General features: G+C 41.0%; 1 protein-coding gene across 3 annotated transcripts in view; it reads left to right on the top strand.

Annotated features, from left to right (window-relative positions):
- The window catches only part of Satb2 (SATB homeobox 2), a 167,611-nt gene that overhangs the window by 32,751 nt on the left and 119,613 nt on the right, over positions 1-15,247 (top strand). The gene's annotated exons all lie outside the window — the stretch shown is intronic.

The raw sequence follows: 15,247 nt of genomic DNA, 5'->3' as shown, positions 1-15,247 counted from the left end.
CAAATAGCAATTCAGCGTGTCTGTGTCTTGGGAAGATATTTTGTAAGGGGGTGGAGAGACTTTACCCCATGGGTTTGGTTTTACGTTATGCCTGGGAAGAGGCATATCAGAACTATCTGGGAAGAAGCATGTTTTTAGATACCCAGCTTTTGGAGCACTGTTTTAAGTTAGTGAGAGTAAAGCTCTAGTTTCAGTGAGTTGGGAGGGAGTATCTTGAGTCTCTAGCTCTCCAGCATGCTACCCCTTCACACTTGCACTTAGCTAATCCTTATTCTCTGTTATGCCCAAGGTATTGCTCTGTGTGAGCCAGCAAAGGATCACATTGTATAATGTCCCTGTCCTAGGTTCCATGTCTGGAAGATAGTGAATTCACTGTGTAGTAGAAGGTTGGAGTAGTCCCTAGGCTCTCTGACTTGTATTAAGGCTTTGGCCTCAAATGAAAATGTTTAACCAGTACAAAATAAATTGAAAGTTTTAAGTTGGGTTTGAAGGTTCAAAGTAGAATGATATGGGCAACAGATAGATTAAAGTTCTCTTTTTCTGAACAGTCTATTAGCTGTGTGAACTCAGCTAAATGTTACTTTGTTAGAATTAGTTGCTATTAAGTTATTGTTTAGTTCTTATGAGAGAAATGAAACTTTGCAATAATAAGGCTTGTTTATATATGTAATATATATATATATATATATATATATATATATATATATATATATTGGCCTTTCTTTGAACCCAGAACTAGACTGTATGTGTGTGTGTGTTTGTGTGTGTGTAGTATGTGGGCATATATTTTGCTCTCTCATTGAACCCAAAACTAGACTGGTAGCTGCAAGCCCCAGTAATCTTCCTGTCTCTGCCTGCCCCCCCCCCTCCCTTCAGTATTGCTGGGGTCACCAGCATGCAGAGCTATGTATGCCTGGTGCTTGACAGGAGTGCTGGGGATTAGAACCCAGGTCTTCTTCGTGAGTGTATAACAAGCACTCTTATCTTCTGAGCCATGCTGTCAACAGTCTATTTCTGATAATTGCTGTTATTGAGTGCTCCTTCTGTACTGGGTACTGTGGAGCTATTTGCTGTGCATTTACTTAGCCAGTCTTTAGAGCAACTCCACAATTTGTTTGTATTGTGTCATCCGCACTGTACCTCTAATGAATGAGTCTCAAAGGGGTGAATCGCTTGACCAGCAAAAGCACTGGCTCCAAAGAATGTGTGCCAAACAGTACACTGGTTTTATTGTATTTATGATTGTCAGTTTAGTTTTTTATTTCTTCTCTCTCTCTCTCTCTCTCTCTCTCTCTCTCTCTCTCTCTCTCTCACTCTCTTTTGAGATAGGGTCACTGTAGCTCAGTCAGGCCTCAAACTTGCAACTTGCTGCCTCAGCCTCCTGAGCTAGGTTCCAGGCTGGACAGCATTTTATAAAAGCCTGTTTTATTTGTCCCTGGTTTTGTATATGTCTGATCAACTTATAGAAGTATAAGGTTTTGAAAATCTCTTTTTTAATAGTTTAATGCTCATTAATTATAGAAAGTGTGTAATTAAAAAGTAGAAAGACACTTAAAAAAAAATCTCCCTTGGACCAAACACCAGGGAATGCATGTGGCTACTTCTCCTTGGTCCTGTTTCTATATATTCCGTATTTTCACATGTTACCATTATAATAGCACAATGTTCATATCTCATTCTCCTTATTATTGTTTCCAATGTCACATAGCAGTGAAGCACTGATATTCAAAGTAAATGAGAAAGACGTTTCTTTGTCTTCATTTCTGATGTTTGTTAAGTTAGAACAATCATTAACTTCAAAAGTGGTAAATGCAGAGCTGTGTCCAGCCTGTGCTCCATAACCAGATTTATTCCAACCTCTAGTGGAAACACTGTTGTTTCTTGAAAATCCACTTCACTTCATTTGAATTGTCCATTATTAAACCAGACCTCCATTTTTGGCTGCTTTCTTTTTCATTCTTCTCTTGTGGCAAATAAAGAGTTAAATTTGTGTTGGAAGGTTTCTTTTCTTTCTTTTTCTTCTTTCCTTTCTATTTTTTTTTAACGTGGAAGAAGGGTATAAAAACATTGTGCCATTCAAGAAACTCCAGTTAATTGATTTCATATTTTGTTTTTGTAGCAGTTTTGTTGTTGCCCGCATGTTGGGCTTTTTTTCCTCTGTAAAAAGCACATACACATCATTGTGTGGGCTAGTGACTGAGTGCTTACGAGTTTCACAATGACAGTCCTGTGTTAAGATGTCCCTTGGCCCAGGGATTAATAGCTGATGACAGTCTGTCTGTTAGCTTCTGGTTTTGCTGTGTGCAGTAGGATGGAGATTTTCTGAAAGTGCCATGGGGAAAGCTCAGAGGGAGTATTTTTCTTGTGTTTGGAGTGGCTAAAGACAGCCTGAAGTTGGAGGTAGGGAATTTGTCAGGCAAGTCAGGAATGCACCCTTGTTTGCTGGAGTCTGTTTGTGACCATTTCTACCAGACCTCAGGTCCTACTAGGCATGGAGGTGAGAGAAACATCTTGCATGGTCTCTCTTCAGCATTTTGCAGCTCTGACATGGGTCTTGCTTCTCCCTACAGTCTTAGAAGGTTTGATGTGAGCCAGTTTTGGTTCTCTATATTCAAACTTAGGTATGGCAGCTCTTACCTGTAATCTCAACTTGTAAGAGACTGTGGCAGGAGAACTTTGAGTTCAAGGTCAACCTGGGCTTCATGGCATTTGTCCCCTTATCCTAAGTTTTTCCTAATGATGGCACAGGTTGCCATCCAGTTGACTTCCTCCTGCCTCCTTTGCTGGAGTCATTCAGCTCACTGTGGTAACTGTTCTTGCAGGGAGAGAGCATTTTCTTTCTTTCTGAGTATGCTGGTGGCTCCTGGATAGAAGAAGATGTAGCTGAGTTTTTTGAATAGACATAGCAAGGGTTGGTCGGTGTTTTTATATAACTCAAATGATCCATTAAAATGTGCTCCATAGATCCCAAAATATCAATTTATACGAAAGAAGCATTTTAGGTGTAAAACAAATGGTTTATCATGAATATGACTGGAGATTTCTGTGTAACATGATTAAGGTATGATTTGCTTCTGTGTCCCTGGTAGATATTTAAATGAACCTACTTGCAATTTAAATGAATGCAGTTTAGAAAATGAACAAATGCAAAACCACAAACTTACTGATCTTTTGGCAGATAATCTTTTAGCCAAGTAAAGTAAAAGGAGTAATCCTACTGCAGGGTCCATCAGGGCTAGGACTTTTGTGGAGGTGGCCTCTCATTTTATATAATGGACCCTGATTGTAGAGTTGAGATTAATAAAGATATTTTATTATAGACTTAAGCATAAGGGGTAAGAGAAAGACTAGCACTCAGAAGGAAAGACAGACACACCTAAGAGCATGAGTGAGGGCTTCTCAGAGTCATAGAAAGGAAGATTTACCCAAATGTGAGCTTGGGCTCCCCAAGGGAGAGCTACCTGTATTGTCTAGAAGGTTATTATGTGACCAGCTTCCCCCTGAACCACTCCCCTAAAGGTGTGTTTTCTTTTCTGTCTTGTTGGATGCCTTTCAGTATCCATGAAGACATAGGCTTAGTGGGTTCTTGTGTATGTCTCATTCTTTGACAAAGAGTGGTGTGGGTGCTGGTGCCAGTGAAGATGATAGCAAGCAAGCAGAGCTTGTGCATCTATTTAATGCATACAAATCTTGTGTGGTGTAATTATCCCCATCTCATAGCTGAGGCAACTGAGACAGAGGGAGATTAAATGACATGCCCCAGGGTACACTGCAGATCAACAGTGGAGTCAAAATGTCCAAATGTTTAAACCCTGTCTTTCTGCCTCTTTAGGCAGTATCTATACCCTGACTCCTTTGCCCCACTATGACATGATTAAGGCATTGTTGTAATAGTGAATTACTGTTACTCATAGCTGGGCATGATGGTGCATGCTCATAATCCGAGCACACAGGAAGCTGAGGCAAGAGGACAGCTGCAAATGTGAGACCATCCTGGACAATATTGTAAGAACCCATTTCCAAAAACCAAACCAATGAAGGCTGATATATATATATATATATATATATATATATATATATATATATATATATATATATGTATATATATGCATTACATATAACTATAGAGTCACTCATTAAAATGCTAAATATTTCTCTCCTTTTTTCTTTATTCATTTTTTTCCTTCAGGGTATAGAATGGGAGGAAGGGAGAAAGGAAGAGAATTTCAAAGACATTATAGATGCATTCTACTTAATCTGAAATATTTTGACGCTTCTGGAGAAGGAAGATGATTTAATTTCATATATAATTGCATGAAGAATTATAAATTATGTTTTCTAAAATACCTATGACACTAAAGCACAAAATGAACAGATAAAACTGATTTGTTCTCTGACAAATCAAGATATATGGCTCTGTTTTCATTACAAGTACCGTTTGTGCAGAGGGAGCAGCCGAGAACGTTACCATACAATGCGAACAGTTTCCAGGCGGTGCTGCCTCTGCATGGACATCTCGAGGTGATTTACAGCCACGCTCAATTATTTTTTCTAAAACATGCTGGCAAGCAAAGCTCAGGTTGAACTTCTGAAGTCACAGCATGCAGATACGTCTTTCTAATTGACCTTTGGCATAAACTTCTTCCTCCGAAATAACCGTGTTTTATTCTGTGGAAGGGAAGGGACCATTTTCAGGGTTTGGGGTGCCAAATAGGACATTCTCTTTCAGTGCTTTGGATGCTTTCCTGGAAGGTATGTGTTGACTTCTTCTGGAGGAGAATTTATTCATACTAAGAATGAGCAAGATTTTTTTTTTTTTATTCTTCCCATCAGAATGAAGCCATCACATGTGTTCTATCTTTTTGTGGTGGAGGAAGATGAAAACACAAAATTAAGGTTCTAAGTTGAAGCACTTTTCAAAGGATCAGTGTCCCTAAGCTGACACGGGTATTTGCTTATCCTGTATTTTAAAAGGGTTATGGATGATTCTGTGTGTAGTACTAGCAATTCTGAATGAATGAGGCAGCCATCTTCTGTGTGGGGCAGTTGTTATGGCCTGTGGTGGGGGGGTGGAGGTTGCGGGGGGTGGGGAAGGCACAGGCTGTGTACAGTGATGGGTTGTCACTTCTCCCTTTCATGAGCTACCTGGTTGGTGACCAGTGTGCAGGAATGGGAGTAGAGACCAGATCTTGTATTAAAGAGGAAAGGGAGAGACCCTGTGATAGATCTTGACCTGTTTGGCACCCACCTCCATAGTGACAGGATCAGACACACCGGAAACATCACTCCCAGCACTAGCCATCACATTGTGTGTCTCTTACCTTCCTTTCTTTTTATATAGATTCCCCACTATGTCTTTGAAAGTCGACTGAAAGTGACTGTTATTTGAATGGAAACAAATACAATTATTTTACAAAATAATGTGAATATAATAGTAAACGAGGTCACGATTTCAAAATAAAGGTTTCCAGTAAATTGACCACTGTATATTAATTTTGAAGCACCTTTAGTTTATAACGTAGTAAGCATGAAATGGTGAGTTGGTTTACTAGTTTCCTGTCTCTGAGAAACTGGTAGGATTTGCTCCTGATGAGTTGGTGACTTTGTCACTGCACTGTCACCTGGGAGCTGACAGTGTGGTGTGACTGGGGTGGGGTCTCTTATTCTGCTCTCTGCGTTCTTGTCCTGACTGATGATAGTGGGTGTGACATGGCTGTTAGGTGCTGGGTTGTCTACCATGTGACTCCTGCCCAATAATCTTTGTGGTTTCCTACACTGTGATTCTGAATTCGTTTTTCGGTTTTTGATTTTTGTTTTTTTATTTATAAAACAAGAGTGGTACTGACAATTCTCCCTTCTTAGGGTTGTTTGGCTAAAAGAAATAAGTAATGTAAAGCGATTTACATTGCCTTGGACCCATAGCAAGGGTTAGATGGAATTGCTGTTGAGATTGTTATTGCTGGTGAGATGGCCATGCAGGCCTGGTGACTTAGGTGTGAGCCCTGGGGCCCATTAAGGAGAGAACTGACTCCACAAGGTTGCCCTTGGACCTCCATGCATACGCCATTGCGTGTGCACCCACACACATGCATACAGCCCCCACAGTAATAATCAAGATAGTAAAAATATGAAGTCACTTTTAAAAATATTGTAATTGTTAGGACTAGGGAATCGGCTCAATCAGTAAAGTGTTTGCTGTGCAAGCATGTAGACTTGACTTCATTCTCCAGTAGCTATTTCAAAAAGTCAGGAGTGGTAGAAATGTGACTGTAATCCTAGCACTGGAAACTACCTTCCTAGACAGGAAGGTCCCTGGGGTTTGCTTGTCAGCCAGTCCAGGCAAATTGGTAATTTCAGGCAATGAGAGACCTTGTCCCAAATAAACAAGATATAAAGTGATTGAAGAAGACAACTGACCTACACACACACATACACACACCCACACCCCATGCACCAAAGAATAGATTGCTATTATTACTGTAGTGTACACAAGACAGATACATCTGTTTATTTCTTTTGTTTCCTTAGCTTCAATTCATGCAGTACCTCAACTGGAGATACTGGATGTCAGTACTAATATTATTTTCTTGATCTGTTCGTTTACTTGTGGTATAAGAAGACTGGACATAGACACAAGGACACTTCTGTCTTTTATGTTGATGGTATCCTATTCCATGGGTCTACATTGACTGGCAAAAGAAGCATTTGTTTATTGGTGTGGAAGAAATGTTGTGTATCACATTGTTGTCCTTCCCCCATTTAAAGCACTTAAAGTATTTTATGTAGGCTGACACTGAAATAAAGCTCCTGGAGTCATCTACATGTAGAGTACAGGGAAGCCATTTAAACTAGTCACATCTTTTTTTCTCAAGGACAAATCTGGGGCCATTCGGGTGACTTCCTCTGGGGATACATTGCCAGCAGGTATCTGTACCCTGGAAAATGTGAATGTTATGAGAACTGAACTTGTCACCGTCTGAGCTCTGTCTTTCCATCCATTCTCCTGGAGTATTTCACAGGAGCCTGCTTTGCTACCCAAGACATGTAATTTGGGACCCTTTTTTTGTGAACTAAATGAACATGACTCCCGAAGAAGCAGCTGAAGAGCCTATCTAGATAAAGACTGTAGCTTGTGTTATGGTCTAGTCAGCTATGTTGTAGCACAATACAATTAGCTAGTATACACAGAGGTAGGGACTCAAATGGCATTGTGCTCAAAAATAGATTCAATTTCAATTTATTGATTGTTCCTGCCTCATTTAAAGTCACCTTCTAATTCACTATTTCCTTCCTAGTCATCACCGTTTTCAACTGGTCTCCTCTTCCTCCTCCTCTTCCTCCTCCTCCTCCTCCTCCTCTTCCTCCTCTTCCTCTTCTCCTTCTCCTTCTCCTTCTCCTTCTCCTCCTTCTTCTTTTTTGAGCAGCATTCTCTTAAAAATACCTAAGTCCAGGAAACCAGCATTTGAAGTAAGGCCTGTCTCCTGCCAGCCAGTGGATGTGTGGTCCCAGCTCTGTTTTGGTGTGTGCTTATTTTAACATTAGGCTCATCAGCTGAAAGCTAATAATACTTTAAGAAAAGTATAATTATGAAGGTAAATCTGTATCAAAAATTGCATGGTGTACCTCAAAGCCAAATATAATTATTAGTGAATAGCCCTCTATTTAATAATTATGCAGTCAAAGAATTATACATAAAGCAGTGTTTCAAAAGTTATGTACTTAGAAAAATCATTCAGTTTCTTATAAAATATAATCCACCAGATCTTAGACAAAAATAATCTGTTTTGGTGTAATAGAACCATACCTATATGGAAATAACGGAAAGACACTGAAATAGAACATGTTGTTCTTCTGTTAAATGGTGCTGGGTGGTTACTGCTGAGTTCTGGTACTCACTCCTTTTTGGGCCCAGTGTTTCTAATTTTACTTTTCTGAGTATTTTCTTCTAGGGCTTGGCCTTTAACAGCCACCTCTGTGCTCTGTGGCCCTTTGTAGTGGCAGTGTGGGGCCAGAGGTGCTACAAGCTGGTACATGTGCCGTGAGGGGTTAGGGTAGCACCACAGTGAAAGGTGGCTAGTGAGGAGTGGTGCTGGTCCTGCTTGATGCACTTGGAGATTACGAAAGCAATCTGGGTATTGTGTCCCAAAGGGGACAGCCTGGATCAAGAGGTGCAGGTGCTGCAGGTCTGGTTTCTGTCCTGTTAAGTATGCGTGTCTGTGGAGACTGGTGAGGGAAGGTGTTAGGGATATGGCGGGCTGGGGGGCTGGGAGCTTTTTATTCAACAAGCACAACCTCATTGGAGGAATGAGGGGTTCGTTCATTCATTCATTCATTCATTCATTCATTCATATTTCTGTTGAGTGAAGTGTACACCTTACCTTCAAGTAAATCCTTAGCTCCAGGGTTGCAGGCAGCCTGGGTATCTTTATATGCTATCTCAGGGTACACTCAGTGTTTTTTTTTTTTTGGTGTCTTAGTTAGGCTCTCTTGCTGTGAAGAGACACCATGACCATGGCAACTCTTATAAAGGAAAATATTTAATTGGGGCTGGCTTACAGTTCAGAGGTTTAGTCCATTATCATCATGAGGGATGACATGGTGGCATGCAGGCAGACATGGTGCTCAGAGTTTTATATCTGTTGTTTTAACCCCTAGGCAATAGAAACAGTCTATGTTATTGGGCATAGCTTGAGCATACATGACCTCAAAGCCCACTTCCACAGTGACATACTTCCTCCAACAAGGACACACCTATTCCAACAAAGCATACTTCCTAATAGTGCCACTCCCTATGGGGTCACTCATGTTCACACTACCGCACAGGGTCTCTCTACATAGCCCTGACTGTCCTGGAACTCACTATGTAGACAAGGCTAGACTTAAAGTCAGAGAGATACATCTGCTTCTGCCTCTGGAGTACTAGATTAAAGGCTATGCTCAGTAGTTTTTAACCAGTATGTAGTATTGGTATTAAATATCTCTTGTTACAGTACCATTTTAATCATATGCATAGTAGTTAAAATAATGCCATATAGCACTTTAAATGACTATGTGGTTAATGGTGGATATTTATAGTAATATTTATGACCTTGCCTCCATTTTTATTAATTGTATATAACAGCAATTTTGTTTTATTAGTATTAATTTCTTCGGGTGCTGGGAGGTTGGAACTAGGATGTTGCACATGCTAAACACAGGCTTTTCCACTCACCTGTATCTCCCTTTCTGTTATTTTAAACAGTTTTATTTATTTGAAGAAGGGCCATTGGTGGAATAGAAAACAAAACTGTTCTTTTATTGGAGATAAGTATTGTGGCTCTCATGATTCTCTGAGTTGTTTTGTTCCCAGGTTGTATTTAGTTCAGTGTCTACCCTGTTTAGTCTGCACAGTAGCCTTCTCACTGTCCTCACTGTTGTGAGTCCGGAGGCTAACGTTCTTGACTATTGCTTGTAATGTGGTTTTTACTTCATGAGAAGACAGTGTCCATTCTCCTATCACATCATGCTGCTTACCTACTCCTGTCTCATGTGCCAAGGCTTATCCTGGAGAGATAAATAAATATCTCTTGGGTTGGGTCTCCATTAGACTCTGCTTCTGCTGCCATCATCCTGTGTTGTGATCCTGGGAAGCAGGTTGACCAGTAGGACTTTTCCTAAGCAGCAGCCACATGGTATTCAAAAGGAAAGGCTGTGCAGACTGGGGCAATGACAGCAGCGGGGGCTGGCACTGGAGTCTTGCATGAGCGCTTTGACACACTGAGTCACAGCCCATTATCACTTGCACTAGTGTCAAAACAATACAGCAGCCTGAACTGCAGCTTGGCTCACTCCTGCTGTCACACATACATGCTCCTTGTAAGTCATTAGAGTGTTGGCATGGACTCCTTCCGGGATCGCTTCGAGCTGCTTTAGGAGAAGGGGTAGTGGTTATTAATCATCTGTGGCTAATTGTGCTCCGGTAGTTTTGGGGTGTCCTGCTGGCACCATGACAAGGCCTGACTTCCAGGTGCCTTTCACCTGGGAGAGACTATAAGCACAGTGGCTTTAACAGGAACCACACTGGAGTGGGTCAAGCAGAACTACCCTGAGAGTTCAATGAGGGAGAAGCCTCATTGGGTACTGAGCTCTGTTCAGACAGACAGAGGGGGATGAGTGACAAGGCTGTAAAACTGTGATGGGCAGTGATGAAGGGAGAAGGCTGGTAGGAATCTGTGTTTGGCTGGTGTGCATGGTACACTAAGGAGGCTTCAGGACTCAAAGAGAACCTTGGATGCTAAACTGAAGAATGGATGTTTTCTTAGCGGTCTCCTGCTTGGGACCACCATTGAAAGGTGCTGAATTGGGGCAGTTATGGTGATAAGAAATGTGTTGTTCTATTGAGATGTACTTGAGGTGTTATTAGTAAGTTCACAAGTGACTATGGCAGAAAGTCCACAGTGAAATAATCAAAGAGAAGGTTTTTTTGTTTGTTTTGTTCCAGGTAGGCTAGGGCTAACTATCTTTGCAATATCATCAAAGGCCCAGGCTTTCACCTTTTTTTTTTTTTTTTTTTTTTTTTTTTTTCCCCCACTGGCTTCTCTTAGTATCACTGCAAAATGGCTGTTGTAACTCTAGCCCTTCAGTTCAGATTCCAGAAACTTAGAAAAGGGGAGGAGAAGGGAGCCAAAGACAGGGCACCCCTCTTCATGAAAGTCCTCTCTTCTGGTTCTGGGAGGAAGGCCTTCCCAGGACTTTGCCTTTTATTGCACTCTCGGGTCTTTGGAGCTTGGGAAATCAAGTTTTTCATCTGATACAATGCTTCTCAGAAAAAAACCCGGCATTCTCTGGGAAGGAAGAAGGGGAAGTGGTTATTGGTCGGCAAGTAGCAGCATTGGCCACAGTGTGTTTGTCTATCGTGGGAAATCAAGAAAGACAGAGAGCAGAGGGGCAGAAAGCAGAGAGTGCCAGAAAGGCATCCTGATTAGATTCAGATCAAACAACCTCAGAGTTCAGTTTCAATTTTGGGTTTGTTTAACAAAAAAAGAAAAAAATACTAGACAATGAATTAGGAAATGAGGCTTTGAGCCCGGTACTGCCCTTAGACTTGTGCAGAAGGAAGCATGGCTCTGAGCCTTGTCTTTTAAACATGTATAAAACTGGAGACTTACTGGAACACATACACAGGAAAATGGCGTGCTTTGGAATACTGCTTTCAGATTAAATGCTGACTAAGTCATAAAAAGAATCATGCAGGTTATGGGAAGAGGTACATTTTATTAAAAACTGTCTTTCCCTTCTTTGTAGGATTAATGAACTGGCAAAAGTATTTTATGGATTAATCTAAAGTATATAACTTAAAACAACCCTCTAATGTTCCTTGGCGTGAGTTTTTCTTTTGTCACTCGTACAAGCATTCTCATACTGTAAGGAAAGATTCCTTCTCCTGCTCCTGCTCTAGGGATTGTTTGTCATGTGACAGTTCAGCATTCAGTCTTTTCATGATAGTTTGGTTATTTCCTCCATAGTTAGACACTCGCTGATGCTTGCTTCTGCCCATTTTACCTGGAAAACTTCAGATCAAGGTACAAGTAAAGTTGCCATCCTGGGAGAGAGGAGCTTGTCTTCCTCTCTACTGCCTATCCGCAGGCACATGGATAGCTTTCTCTGTTATCCTATATAGAATTTACCCTGGGAGCAGAGTCCACACACTGCCTTTTTATCAGCCGCTCATCTCTGTTCTCTCCTAGCCTGTGAGTTGTCTTGGGTCACGCACATCCACCACTTGCTGGCCTACACTACACAGTAGCTACCAGGAGCACTGAGGTGCCAGTGCACTGCAGGAACTCTTATGAAGACCCCAGGACTTGTTTGTTGGTGATATTGTGCCGCTCTCCTTCATTTTTATTTCTAAACAAGAATGGCATGCTTGCTTATCATATGAAGTGATAAGTGTGAGGATAAGATTATTATTCAAACAATGTTCTTAGCGTAGTGTTTAGCACCTGGCAGGCATTTATATTAAAAATTTGGGTGCTACAAAGATGGCTCATCCTCTAAGAGTTCCAAAGAGCGCTGCCAGGCATCTCACAACTGCCTGTAACTTCAGCTCCCAGAGGGCTTTGATGCCTCTAACCTCCACAGGAGCCTGTAGTCATGTGCACTTGCTACACAGAAACACACACACACACACACACACACACACACACACACACACACACACACACTCCTACAGATAATACAAATAAATCTTTAATCATTGTTTGAAAGATAGTAAGAAGGATGGCATTGATTTACCAGGGATGAAGCCTCTTTCTTTTGCTTTGTGCTGGCATGCAAATAAAAGCAGAGAGCTAGAGGGCCCTTCACCAGAACATACTGCCCAGGGTATTTTATTCTTCTTAGGAAGGAAGGGGTTAAGTTTTGAGTGAGCATGGTATGGCAAAGACAGAAGTGAATTTTTTTTTTGTTTTTTTGAGAAGTCTGTCAGGGGGCTAAGAAGGGTCTCTCAGAGAATGAAAAGGGAATGTATGTGGCAGCAGAGAGTAAATGATTCAGTAGGATTTGAATTTGATACATAGTAATATGGCCCAAGTGAGATCTTCATCATAGGAAGAAAGAAAAGACTCAGGATTCATAAATGCCATTTATTAGCAATTACTATTTGGGCTTCTTTAATTAGAAAAAGTCTCCAGGCATCTGAGATCACTAATGGAGCTTTGGAGGTTAGAGGACAAAAGGACTTTTATGGCTTAAAAAAAGAAAAAAAAATAACAACAAAAAACCTAAAACAACAACAACAAGAAACCCTCTTTATTTGGTATTTACAAAGGTGACTATAAATGTTTTACCAGCCTGTAAGTGTATGTTTTGATCTACTTTTACACTTATTAATGACATAGTTACAGTAGGAAAATTCATCACAGGTTTTAACACTTTCTTTTATGATAGGCATATGATGTCATTCCTATGTAATACATTGCATTAAAAAACAGTGACCACCTGGAGCAGACAGTTAAAATAATGGGGCATTCATTCTACTGGAACTGCCGCCTTAAATAGGCCACCGTTAAAGTCACATTAACATGCTCTGGGAGGGACACTCTTGAGGGGCTGCAATTCCACTTCTGGACTGGAGCTTTGTAAAGATGATTAGTTAATAGATGACAACTAATTGATATCAACTAATAGTTGATAGGGGAATTTTGAGCTCCACGGCTTGTACATTGTCCTATCTAACTGTGTGGCTTATCTGCACTAAGGGGTGGGTGGAGCCTCTCCCACTTTTATCATTTTAACGCAAATCCCACAAAAGTGCCCCACCCCAGGACAATGACTGCTTTACAATCAACCACAGATTTCAGCGGTCCTCCTAGCTGCCTTAAATATCACTGAAGTAATCTGTAAACCTAGGATTAGAGTTAGCAGACCAAGTGTCCTTTGAGATCAGAGGTCAAGGAGTCCTGGTTAGCTTTCTGGGTGCAGACAAGGGAAGAGAGTCACTCAAGATACTTTACAGGGTATTTTAAACAAAGGCTTCATTGTGTAGGGCTTAAAAAATATCTCAAATAGCCTTAACAGCTGAACACACACACACACACACACACACACACACACACACACAGTTTGTAATGTCTATTGTAGAATCTTTACACCAGCTATTAATGATCCTGGCCTATAGAGTGTGTATAAACCCAAAGGGAAAAAAGTCAGTGAAGGTGGGGGTGGCAGTGGAGAGGCAAGCCATGCCCACAAACTTCCACCCGCCCTCATTCCTTTCAGACTTGTAATTAAATCCAGACTTGCCGCAGTATCATTACATAGTGAAGATGAGCTGGAAGCTCTTTTGAAGTTAAATTTCTTAACATTACCCCCTGCAGTAGAAAGGGCATTGCCTTGCTGTGACCAATCTTTAAGAACAGAGCAATGCTAAGCAGTGCGTGCAGACTCCCAGCAAAGGAGCCCCCTCCAGAGGGCCTTGGTGTTTTCTTGCAGGTGGTGTTGCAACACAATGGTATCGGAAGGTCTTGTCTTGATTTTCAAGGATGGCACTGAAAACATGAAGTAGGCAGAATTGTAGGGTACGGATGAATGTATTCCTCAGGGGAGCAGTGTTTATAGTATAGTGCCAGAGAACCAAAACTGATCTGGAAAATGTTGGAAGCATACATATGATCTAAATTCTGTTTTTTAACTCTCATTTTCTTTACTGCTTTATATCAATAAATGTACTGCAAAAGCTCTCCCCTCCAGTGAAATATAGTGTGTTATTAAAATGAATAGAATGAGGTATGCCACTGACAGAAGGGAGGGTAATAGGATGTATTTACAACACAATACGACCAAAGATCATTTCTTTCCATACCCACCACATTTAGGAATCTTCCCCTGACTTCCTTAGTGTAGCTTCCCTAGGCCCTCCCCAGGTATTTGTGTGTGTGTGTGTGTGTGTGTGTGTGTGTGTGTGTGGTGTGTGTGTGTGTGTGTGTGACTTCTTGGAGAGTCTGGCCTCTGCTGCATTTGTTTTGCACTTTTACAGGTTAATTGCAAAAGTTGTCTTTGACGTTTATTGTTGCTAATTACATTCTGTAACTTAGATATTTGGGAAGTATGATCATGCCTCCCCCAAGACTTCATTTTTAGTAAACCAAACAACACCAGGGGTCTCCATGTATTTGGCCACTCTTCTGTCCTTTGGTGTTCTGCATCACCCTTGTAACTTGTTGCTGTCTAGTTGTCTGTCGTTGTTCCACACAGACTCATTATCTGGCAAGTGATCTTGACTGTCTAGAAATGTATTAATTCTTTTCATAGAAGTTTACAATAGTGGCTCATATGAAGTCGTTTCAGTATTATCAAGTTTGTTTTCATATTGTTTGAAATGAATATGCCAGGTCAAAATTATTTATATATGTAACTTAATTTTTATTTTTGGTTTTATTTTGTCTGGTTAATTGCTTTAGACACTAAGAATCAATTAATCTTTACTTGTTTCTTTTTCCTCCTTCATTCCTTTCTTCTCTTTCTCTGTCTCTCTGTGTCTCTGTCTCTATCTCTGTCTTTCTCTCCTTCTCTCTCTCCCTCTCCCTCTCCCCATCTCTGTCTCTCTCTGTCTCTCTCTGTCTCTCTCTGTCTGTCTCTCTCTCTCTCTCTCTCTCTCTCTCTCTCTCTCTGCCAGCTCTAGCTGTCCTGGAACTAGCTTTGTAGACCAGGCTGGTCTGCCTCTGCCTCCTGAGTGCTGGGATTAAAGGTGTGTGTCACCACCACTCTT

Source organism: Cricetulus griseus, chromosome 2, assembly GCF_003668045.3.
Source record: "Cricetulus griseus strain 17A/GY chromosome 2, alternate assembly CriGri-PICRH-1.0, whole genome shotgun sequence".
NCBI classification, from domain to species: Eukaryota; Metazoa; Chordata; class Mammalia; order Rodentia; family Cricetidae; genus Cricetulus; species Cricetulus griseus.
Note: the sequence above shows the minus strand (reverse complement) of the source record. Positions and strands in the feature narration are given on the sequence as shown.